The 11,840-nt window shown below is 43.4% G+C and overlaps 1 protein-coding gene across 1 annotated transcript in view; it reads right to left on the reverse strand.

Annotated features, from left to right (window-relative positions):
* SLC14A1 (solute carrier family 14 member 1 (Kidd blood group)) overlaps window positions 1–8,513 on the reverse strand; it is a 31,307-nt gene extending 22,794 nt beyond the window's left edge. The window contains exon 1 of the mRNA XM_066602617.1: window positions 8,482–8,513. The gene's annotated coding sequence lies outside the window, so the exon portion shown is untranslated. The remainder of the gene's footprint in view (window positions 1–8,481) is intronic.
* Window positions 8,514–11,840: the final 3,327 nt, after the last annotated feature.

Raw genomic sequence — 11,840 nt, forward strand, 5'->3', positions numbered from 1 at the left:
CCACTGGACTTTAAAGCTCAAAGTGAGCAGAGATTAAGTGAATAAAGTTACAAGTTATACTGAACCTTTCCCCATAAAACAATATATCATTTTGCTCAGCTTCTCTTCCTCTCTAACAATCTGTCCATAGATTGGATTGCATGTATAAATGACAGGTTGGCTTTAAAATCTAAGCAAAGATTAAGTTGAACTCTTGTACATCCAGGAAGACTCCCATCTATACAGGAACACCTCTACCTTACAAAAATGGGCTCAGACTCACAATGTTAAGCCTATACATTGCAACACATATGTGGCAAAAGTGAAGCCTCAACAGCAGTGATGTGCAGTACATCAAAGAGCCACAAGCAATGCATTTTTTTCACTTGGCTCATTGCCTGACATACCAAGGAGGAACAATGGAATCTGCTACTTTTACGAGAGCTTACAGAAGCGACCAGACCGTCAATATTGGCATCATTGAAAGGTTTGTGATTCCAGAGTTAACATTGTGTTCTCAGCAGGAAAGATAATAGATTCTCTGAGTCAGGACAAACACCACCGGGCGAAGGACGGGATTACACTGGAATGGACTGTCAGGCCGGCTATGTCATTCTTGGCCAGAGATGGACATTTTTTCCTCTAATAGCCACTGAATTTTTAGGAGCACATCAGTCTGGGTATTTGTAGATGGCATATCCTGAATACCTGAGCTGACCCTACAGGTATGGCAAGGGTATGCCCAAAAAGATTGTGCTCCATTTTTTTTTTCTTGCAGCGAAGGGGAAAACCCCCCCAAAAACGCAACTTGTGTAGATGAATCAATTCAAGAGAATAGATTGTATATTTATGCAAGTTGTGTAAATATGCCCTTATAGTAAAAATGTCATTTGTTGCCCATAGCAACCAATGAGAGCTCAGCTTTTATAGTACTAGAGCTCATGAATATATGAAAGCTGAGCTCTGATTGGTTGCTATGGGCAACAACAGTCATTCTTAATATACAACATTTTGAAAAATCTCCCCCAATGTCAATGAGGAAGCAGGGGGGACATAATCTGCACTTGATCCCATCTGTCTACATCTGGAGGAGGACAACATATCCTGATCAGGTGTAGCTCATATAGATATGGCTACTTACGGTTTATTAGGAACCTTTTACATGGGGCCAAAATTCGCTGCAAGACGCAGTCAAATCCGCAACTGTGGAATTGCACATTGAAACCTGCAGGTCTAACTGCGGATTTTGATGCAGAATTGCAGACAGGTTTTGCGCCATTTTCAGTTCTGCATCAAAATCTGCAGGTAACCTATGGATTTTGGTGCATAATTTACAGCGGCTTCCGTGGCATCATATTCCATCCCGTGTGAAAGGTCCCTCATAGTCCATCTTGTAACAAACCTAAGCGCTGGAGGTGAGCGGAATGGGATTTACAATTCATCATCAACAAGTCTTGTAAATAGTGAAGAATCGAAACAAGTGCAGAACAATGAGGAAGCTTTGTGAGAACAGAGGACCGGCGTGAAATCCCACCTTATGAAGGGCTTGACCGTATTTGTAGTCCGTGTGCTGTCCGAGTCCACAACGGACTAGATCCTGAGACACAGACCCCTAATAATGAAGCCGTCTCTGCTGTCTTTTGCCCATAGCAACCAATCACTGAACAGCGTTCATTTTACCACAACCGTTTGAGAAATGAAAGTACTGCAATTGGTTGCTATGGGCAACAACGACAAAGAAACAGATTTAGAAAAAAAAAATTAAAAAAATAAAAATACGCTGCATGTCCTATTTTTTCACGTCCCCCCTGAAAACTCCATGCTATGTGATGTTAGCCATTGAAATCAATGGGAAACACTTGCTGATTCTCCGACGTGCATGAAACAAGTGCCGGAGGATCGGAATATCCAGAAAAGTGATGTGAGGGGTTTTGCATGAAACACACATGTTGACAAGCGGTTGGTGCATAGACAAATATAGCAGCCAGCAGGGTAGATAATTATCTTTAATTGTTAGTGCATGATTGGGAATGCTCTTAATTGCCCCCTGGAGGTCATTGCTGTGATTTTTTTCTAACTTTTCACCTGGGACAATTTACTTGGAAAAGTCAAATGCCCTTTAACACGGACCGATAAGTGGTTCAGCATGCCCCGACCGAATGCTGAATGATAATGCGCTTCTTGGTCATCATTCAATTTCTGCATGTAGAAAGCTGAACGACGTATCAGGCGTGTCAATAGGCAGGCGTTCATCTATGAATGACTGCCTGCTTACTGTGATTGGAGAAGTTCGGGCTTTGGCCCGCTCACTTCCATTGTATGATGCTCATTCATGAGTAAAGACACAGAAACCACTATCACTGGGACCGTCCCTGTAAAAGGCCCTAAGGCAAGTGTATCAAAAAACAATTAAAAAAATAATAAATTACGTGCATTCAAAGAACAGAATTGTAGGCAAGTGACTTGTTTAACCAGTTCCTTATATTGTACCATGTGTGTTGTACCCTTAGGCTGTCTGTAACGATTAGTACTTGATGTTCTTGCCCAGTCCTATATACATTGGGTCACATTATTGTGCCAAATTTTCTGAACCTGCTTATATGACGGAGGATACACAATGTTCTGGCAGAAAACTGGCACCCAGGCAAATGTATCTGCCGTCAACTGATCTATTGTGCGCAGAGTGGAGTGATACTGTGGTCAATAGGGAAGAAATCCTTGAGAAAGCTTCCAAGGAGTTAATGTAACTCTTATGTAATAAGCCAAATAATTATGTTCAGTTTTATAATCTAATCTGTTGGAGGTTCCACTTGTCAGCAAACTGATGAACTAATTATTAAAAAGGTTACCCAGCTTTTAAAAAGTGGATGATCTATCCTCAGGATAGGCAATCAATAGCCGATTGGCAGGGATGCTGAGTGGCAGACTCTTACCAATCAGCTGATTAAAGGGGATTTGCAAATTACTGCCAAATACAATGCTACAAAACCAATATGTTCATCTATTATAACCCATCAGTGCTAAGAAATAAGTGACCAGTTCTAGCTCTATTGCTAAGAGAAATGGCAAGGAAATACTCCAGTGGACAAAAGAGCACCGAATTTGCATCGCTGAACAGTGGAAAACCATCACCTGGTCAGATGAATCCAGATTTTTGTTACACCATGCTGATGGGAGGTCAGAATTTGGCACAAGCAGTAGAAACCAATGACCCTTTCCTGTCCGCTGTTCAGATCCTCCATCTAACTGGTGGCAGCTACAAGAATTTTCCTGTCCATATGGAACAATTACATGACCTAGTAGATGAATGATGAACTACTGCAATTCTGGTGACCAAAGAAGGTCCAACGCACCACTAGATGGGTGCACTAGACACCCACCAAGCAATTTTCTACAGATGCAAAAAGTTGACTCCTGCTTCCTGGCAGAAATTAACATCACTTATAAAGTTTTAGCTCTCCTTTTACTGCCCCAGGGTTCAGAGACATGACACGTCTTCAGTGTCTGCGGGTTGCGCTTTGAATGGAATGTACCGGGAGAGGAAGCGCTTGGGATCATTGTTCTGTATCGGAGCAGAGCACGGTGAGATGAGCACAGATCTTACACCAGATGTGGACCTCCATGAAGTTAACTTGTTAATTAGTGTCATGTTTGGAATGACATCAATGGTAACAGGTATACCATTTGACGGCTAGTTGTTTAATAGAAGACATTAAGTAACTATAGTATTGTTTAGTGTAATGACATAAAAACAGCAAAGCAATAAAATACAGTCCGTAGTAGACAGCTCTTGTTGGCTGGATTCCAGATAGATACATACCGTAGATGCACAGTGCCGGAAAAACTAATGGAGAGGCAAAAACTACTAATTATGAAACTATTTTTTAGAAAAGCCCATAAAAAGTATTTATTAGTCATAATGGACTGAATGTGGGGTGACTGGGTTGTAGAGAACCTCTTTTTGTTAAATGGGGCATATGGATACTGAGGGGCACCGCAAAGGGATGTACAATGATTCATTTACTTTCTTTGTCATCTATGATCACAGCTAATTTCTTGGGGTTCTGGAAGTGGGAACCTCTCTAATCAGTACATAGTTGGGGAATTAAAGGGAAGCTTTAGATCCAACGTCAAAAACTTTATTCTGAAATGCCACAGCATTTCCAAAGAAGACATACACAGGGCCAACCGGTGTCCGTGTCATGGGGTCATGCTGCCCGTGGGTTTGACAGCATGAACCTGGTGACACATTCCCTTTAAACAGATAAGGGCTGTTTAAACCACATAAGATCTTTAAAGCTGTCCCTACATATTAGATAGACATCCAATCCTAAAGACTTTGTTGAGAATGGTTGACAATCTATGATGGTGTCCTAACTTTCCTTCAATGGTGAATGTACAAGGACAGAAGGTTTGAGCATGATGAATTTCAACAAGCCCAATCTTCTTGTTCTGAGGAGAGATATGCTCCCACTAGACTGCCGGCCAAACCAACCATCTATGCCATGATGAACTACTGCAGTTCTGGTGACCAAAAAAGGTCCAATGCACCACTAGATGGGTGCATTAGAGACCCACTAAGCAATTTTCTACAGATGCAAAAAGTTGGCTCCTGCTTCCTGGCAGAAGTTAACATCACTTATAAAGTTTTTGTTTTACTGCCCCAGGGTTCAGAGACATGACATGTCTTCAGTGTCTTTGGGTTGCGCTTTGAATGGAATGTACCGGGAGAGGACATGTTTGGGATTATTGTTCTGTATTGCAGTAGAGCACGATGAGATGAGCACAGATCTTACACCTGATATGGATCTCAATAAAGTTAACTTGTTAATTAGTGTCATGTTTAGAAGGACATCAATGGTAACAGGTATACCATTTGACGGCTAGTTGTTTAATAGAAGACATTATGTAGCTATAGTATTGTTTAGTGTAATGACATAAAAGCAGCAAAGCAATAAAATACAGTCCGTAGTAGACAGCTTTTGTTGGCTGGATTCCAGATAGATACATACCGTAGATGCACAGTGCCGGAAAAACTAATGGAGAGGCAAAAACTACTAATTATGAAACTTTTTTTAGAAAAGCTCACAAAAGTATTTATTAGTCATAATGGACTGAATGTGGGGTGCCTGGGTTGTAGAGAACCTGTTTTTTTAAAATAGGGCATATGAATATTGAGGGGCACCACAAAGGGATGTGCAGTGATTCATTAACTTCTTCTGTCATCTATGATCACAGCGGATTTCTTGGGGTCCTGGAAGTGAAGACCTCTCTAATCGGTACATAGTCAGGGAATTAAAGGGAAGCTTTAGATCCAACATCAAACTTTATTCTGAGATGCCACAGCATTTCCCAAGAAGACACACAGGGCCAACTGCTGTCCCTGTTCTGGGTTCATACTGCCTGTGGTTTGGACAGTATGAACCTGTTGACAGATTCCCTTTAAACAGATAAGGGCTGTTTAAACCATATAAGACCTTTAAAGGGGTCCCTACATATTAGATGGACATTCAATCCCAAAGACTTTGTCGAGAATGGCCAACTATCTATGGTGGTGTCCCAACTTTTCTATAATGGTGAGTGTCCGGGGACAGAAGGGTTGAACATGATGAATTTCAACAAGCCCAATCTGAATGTTCTGAGGAGAGATATGCTGCTGCTAGACTGTTGGCCAAATTAACCAGTTTCGTCTACAGCGGCCCACTTTCTCCCTTGACAACAAATGGAGTCTGTTAGCAGCCCCATCTCTCTCCCCATTAAAGACTAATGCATAGTCAATGGATAATGCATGTGTATGGGGGAGTAGGGAGGAGCAGCTGTTGGACGAATAACCAACAGCCATCTATATGTATGAGTAGCCTTATAGAAGGTGCTGGGCTATGCCATAAATGAGAACATATACGTTCCTTAGGCTGCTTTTACATGGTCGTGAGATTTATATGAGAATTGGGCACGCCGACAAGTCCCCTGAAATCAATCAATGGATTCTATTTTCCGCATATTGCGTGAGAGAAATTTTCATGCACGTGATACAGTCCTAAGGCTACCTACACACAGACGTATTTGCACATAAAAATTTTTCATGCCTCCCAGCACTTCTGTGAGGCAGTGATCCTGCGTTGCATCGCGTGCGGCTAGCACGTGGTGCGCTGCTGCCGCCAACCCAGTTGGTGAGGATTGTCGCTGCGATGCAAGAGCATGCAGAGAGATCAAACATATTAGGGTTTGTTTCCCGCATTGCATTGCTGTGCCATACAGGAATACATCGCTCATCGCAGCCTTAGGCTGGGTTCACACAGGTTGTATTCCCAGCGGAAATCCTTCGGTTTTGCCACAGCGAAAAACCGTGAGATTTCTGCTGGGAAAGCGCATCTACAAATCCCGCAGCACTTAGTTGCGGGTTTTAGAGCAGCTTGGCTGCATGCTTTTCCGTTCCGGTCGGCCCTCTCATAGAGAGGAGCGCAGTCCCAACGGAAAAAAAAAAAAAGAAGACATGCTGCGCCTGGGGAATCCGGATTGGCCGTCCTGTTTGGAAGAGATTTTTGACAAATCTCGTCCACATGGCTGGCCAACCATGGGATTAGCGGCCGCAGGCGGATCTACCGCAGCGATATTCCACACGGAATTTCCACGGCAAATCCTCCCTGTGTGAACCCAGCCTTCAGGTATGTCCCCATGGAACGGAGTCTGCTGCAGATTGTCTTCTGCGCAAAAGCTACACTATCTAGTCAGGAATTTACTGGATGCTATAAGCGACATGCTGCAGAAGCAAAATCCGCCCCACAGATCAATTTCCTTCAGATGATATTTGGGCACCAGGACCCCAAATACAACTGCACCCCCAATGGTATGTCTACACTGATCCCCGCAGCATCCCTTACACAGCATCAAAGTCATTAAATAAATGTGTCCCTAAATGCTGTTGGAGCTGCAGCCAGAAGTGAGCAGACCTGCCAGTGACGGCATTGTTAGCCTGCGGGAAGGAATTCAGGTGCACCGCTGCCAAGACTTAAATAGTTTCCAGGGAGATGTGCGGCTGAGCCGGTGTATCTAATCCCTCCGTGTGGAGTATTCTACTCAGCTGCTGTATCCAAGCCTATTAGATGTGATACTGTCTCAGAATCACACAGCTGTGCACCCTCCCCTCTTGTAAATGCCATTATAAGTTACTGTATAGGAGCAGTGTCTTGTTGAGCTGCTGTATCTAAGCTCATGATGGATGATATAATACTGCTTAGCCTATGTATCCAAGCCTATCACTGACATGACCTTTCTCAGCTGGTGTAGCTACTGCAACCTGATAAGGTCTTATTTTGTCCTGCTGACTAGTGTATCCAAGCCCCTCTTATATTGAAAAACTCTGCCAGCCAATGTATCTAAGCTGATCCCGTGTCATACTGTCCGTATCATTGGGATATTGGGGCAGGGCTCACATGAACGGGTTAGCGCATATCTCTTTCGTGCATTAATTTTTTGCCACTAATCCCCATCATACACTACTTTAACGTGTAGGCGTAATTAAAGTCTATAGGATTTTGCTACTGCGTGTGTAACATGCAATGAGCATACGGTGAGCCCAGCATGAGTTGTTGCAACGGAGGCTGGATTCACACAAGCATATGCATATTTACATGTGCATTTGCGCTGTGTTTTTTTGCAGAATGGGAATTACATATTTGCACATGCAACTGTTTTTTGCTGTACTTTTTGCACACACACAATTTGTGTGCACTTGCAAAAAAAATAAATAAATAAATATATATCTATGCTCTATGCCATTGAAAGGGCCAATTTCCCTGAGCAAATGTGAATGAACCCATTGAAATAAATGGGTTCTATATTTTGCATATTGCGCACGCACATACATCTGTGTGAGTAAGCCCTAAGGCTCTGCTCACATTAAATTCAGAGCAGACATTAGGAAAAGCTCTTAATGCATACACCTATACAATGGGATATGACACATCCTGCCATTGGAAGTATACATTAGGAGATCCTTCCAACATATAACCCCCCCCCCCCCCCCCTATCATAATATACATAGAGCCTAATCCCATCATGTAGGATATGCTTTGAGCTGCTTTAATCCTGCAGCGGTTGATATTATCCACATAAACCCTCCGCCTTGTTCTCGTCAGGTGCTGGCATTACACTTCATCGTTAACAATACAATTTACACTTGAGCCTCGAGCGCTGCCAACATTTCCATTTGGCTGTCTGGCAGACTACATAAAACTTTATATAATATTAAATCATAATTCTTGGATTAGATCATAATGCGTCTAGTGTCTTGCAACAGCAAAACCCTGGCTGAACTACAACTCTCAACATTGCAGGCACTAGTGCATGCTGGTAGTTGTAGTTCAACAGCTCTTGGAGGACTGCAGGGGGACCCTGATATTTAACCATGGTATTAGTAGCAATAGCAATATATTCAATATGTAAAAATGAAATAACCTGCAATTACATTGATGCTCTAACTCCTCATCATTATAGCCTTACCTGTTGCTGTGCCTTATTTGGGGTCTCTGGACCTCTCATAGGTTCTGTGCTCCCACTAAACCCCATAGAGTCCTTATATATCAGGATTTGAGTTTAGTGTCCCTCCCATTACTGGGGTCTGCTGGTGAAAATGTCAGAAGCTCCTACCTCCTATCTGGGACTGGGCTCCTGCCAAAAACTTGCCTGTCTTCTTTTATTAACTAGGAGTCCTACAGAGTCAGGTGAGAGAAGAGAATATCAGGTAGTCATTATGTGCCATAGACTATGCACTAATCTATCCACTGGGCAGTATAGTACATAGAGAAGTAACTATATTAATAGTATATGCAGTAATATGGAGGATTATTGCAGCATAGTGTCACATCAGAGCCATTATACTGTCAATATTACACTATAGTGAAAAGAAATCCATTAAAGTATCCTATAGCATTGCTGCTTATAGATGGCATATAATATGCTCTATTACTATATATAGTATATAAATCATTATCATATAATAGGTACTGTCCTTTGTATAATGTATTAAACTGGATTTACATGTCCGTTAAACCCATGAAAGTTCTGTACTCTCCTATATGAACAAAACTCACACGGAAAATAAATCCATTCATTTGAATGGGTTCATTTATAAAGGATTTTTCACTCGGACCCATGGACTGAGATTCAAAGATCGCTGCATGCCGCAATGCCGTGCGAGTATCATATGAGAATGGAGCATGAAATGTGCAGTGTCCTCACATATCACATGAATAGGGTGTCTTTGGCGCAACTCGTGGGGCCGGTGTAAATACAGCCTGGGGCTTCTTTCACATGAGTGTATAGACGGTGATGTTTTAACGCCCGGCCGATATATGCGGCCACCTGAGCCATTGGTTTCCAATGCATTCGTTCACATGGGCGAATATACGGCATGTAAAAACGTTGACCGGCTGAAATTGGAACATACGCGACTGAAATTCGCGCCAACACATATACGGCCGCCGAAAAGATCGTTCTGGCACGGTGGGGGCTCCCATAGACTCCTATGTGAGCTGAAACAAAAAAGGGAGGGGAAGACATTTTAGCAGTGTCCAATGCTGCGAAAAGCTTACAGGTGCCTTTATATAGGCATTGGAAGGCATCCTGAGGATTTCGGCAAATCGAGGGTATTCCGGGGTGCGGCGTATTTTTCGCTAAACAACATCGCTCCCGGTCGTGTGAATGAGAAAACGCTGGCTGTGAGCTCGAAAAAATGGTCGCTCATGCAATTTTATGGCGCAGCTGAGAAAATGTAAAAATGCTTACGGCCGTGTGAAAGAGCCTTATGGCTTATTCAGGCAAACGCATTTGCACTGCATATTAGACATGGAACATTTGTGTTTGCAATATGCAGTGAGTACAGCCCACTGATTTCAATGGTTTGGGTCATGTGCATTTAGGTCACGCAAAAAGAAAACCGCAGCATGTCCTATTTTGGTGCACCAATTAGCTCATATTAAATTTAATTGGCCATTGGAATTAAAGGGAGCATGCTTGCAAAGTTGCTTGTGTGAATGAGCCCATTTAAATGAATAGCTTTGTTTCCTGTGTGAGTTCTGTCCTTTTGGGAACTGGACCCAACTTGCAAGAGAAAATTGCCCACGTGAATATACCCTCATATAGTGGCATTACGTAATACTGCAGTATATAGTACAGATATACACAATTGAGTTACATTATTATGACCACCTCCTATTTTCAACGTCCGCAGCATGTAGCCCATGAAGAGACATGTCGTTGGCTGGTTGGGTTGGTGAGCGATGGGCTGTCTGCTCACATATCACTCGATGTTGTCAAGGGTCAGAGGGGCGATTTATCAGAGTTGTAAATGGGGATGATTATTATTATGGGCGGTATTTCTCAAACAGCGCAGTTTGTGAACAGTCCGTGTGCTGCGGTGAAAGTGTATCGTGAATAGACAAATGCCACCATTGGAAATAACCATTGATGTGAGTGGTGAATGCTGGTTGTGAAGGTGTAAGAGGGCCGACCGATACGCTACAGTGGAGCAGCTCACCGCGAAAATGAACCGAGGGGCAACCAGACGTGTCTACAACAACAGTTCAGCGAACTCTATTGCGTATGGGGCTCCGAAGCAGACGGATGGTCAGACGGAAGGTGCATCGGAACAAAAGGCTTCAATTTGCACGGTCAGATCAGAATCGGACCACCACTGATTGGTAAAGGGTTGCCTTCTCAGATAAGTCATAATTTCTGCTTCATGGAAGTGATGGCATGTCAGGCGAGAAACATCAGAGCACAGATACCCTGCAGCTATTGCTGGAAGAACGCAAGCCGGAGGTTGTTTGCGGAGCTGCACCAAAGGGGGAGTATTGAACATTTGTAGTGTGATTAGCTACAGCGCCACCTATCTTTTTTACCAATTTTTTTTCTCATAAAGAGCGAGTGCATTGTCTGAATCGGCCGTTGTCCGAATTTCATCTCATTTGGAACAGCGGAATGCCCTTCAGAGTCCTCTGAGTTGGGGAAATTTGATTTTGCTAACCTGTATATACCATATAAATGACTTGGATAGTACAGTAGACATAAAGCTGATATAGCATATATCAGACACAATGTATGAATAGTAGAGGATATAGCTATAGTATATTCTGGTATGTAGACCTCTAGTATAGCATTGACATTTACACTATAGTAAAATATAGTAAGTTCAGTATAGTAAATACAATATAAGCCACTTCATGGCTATGTTTAATGCCCCTCTCAGTGGCCCCCATAATATTAGTGTCCACTTAGTGCCCCATACAGTAATAATGCCCCTAATCCTGGTTCTACTCCTCTCACATACTCACATTCTGCCCCTGACCCTACTATCCACACATGCTCACAATTTTCCCCATGACCCTGCTCCCCTACATACTCATATTCTGCCCCTGACCTGCTTCCCCACAGGCTCACATTCTGCCCCATGACCCCACTCCCCCACATCCTCATATTCTGCCCCTGACCAGCGCACAATTTGCCCCCTGCCCCTGCTTCCACATATACCCATATTCTGCCCCTGACCTGCTTTCCCCACAGGCTCACATTCTGCCCCATGACCCCACTCCCCCACATCCTCATATTCTGCCCCTGACCAGCACACACTTTGCCCCCTGCCCCTGCTCCCACATATACCCATATTCTGCCCCTGCCCTGCTTCCCCCACAGGCTCACATTCTGCCCTGGCCCTGCTCCCCCCAGCCCCAACAACTCCGGCGCAGGCTGAATGAACTATACCACCTACTCATACCACCGTCGGACAGGACACATAGCGTGTATAGAGTGTGAGACACCTTCCGCATGTCCTGGCTGTCTGAGTACTGTATGAACGCCAGGAA

This window comes from Eleutherodactylus coqui, chromosome 5, assembly GCF_035609145.1.
Source record: "Eleutherodactylus coqui strain aEleCoq1 chromosome 5, aEleCoq1.hap1, whole genome shotgun sequence".
In the NCBI taxonomy this organism is placed as follows: Eukaryota; Metazoa; Chordata; class Amphibia; order Anura; family Eleutherodactylidae; genus Eleutherodactylus; species Eleutherodactylus coqui.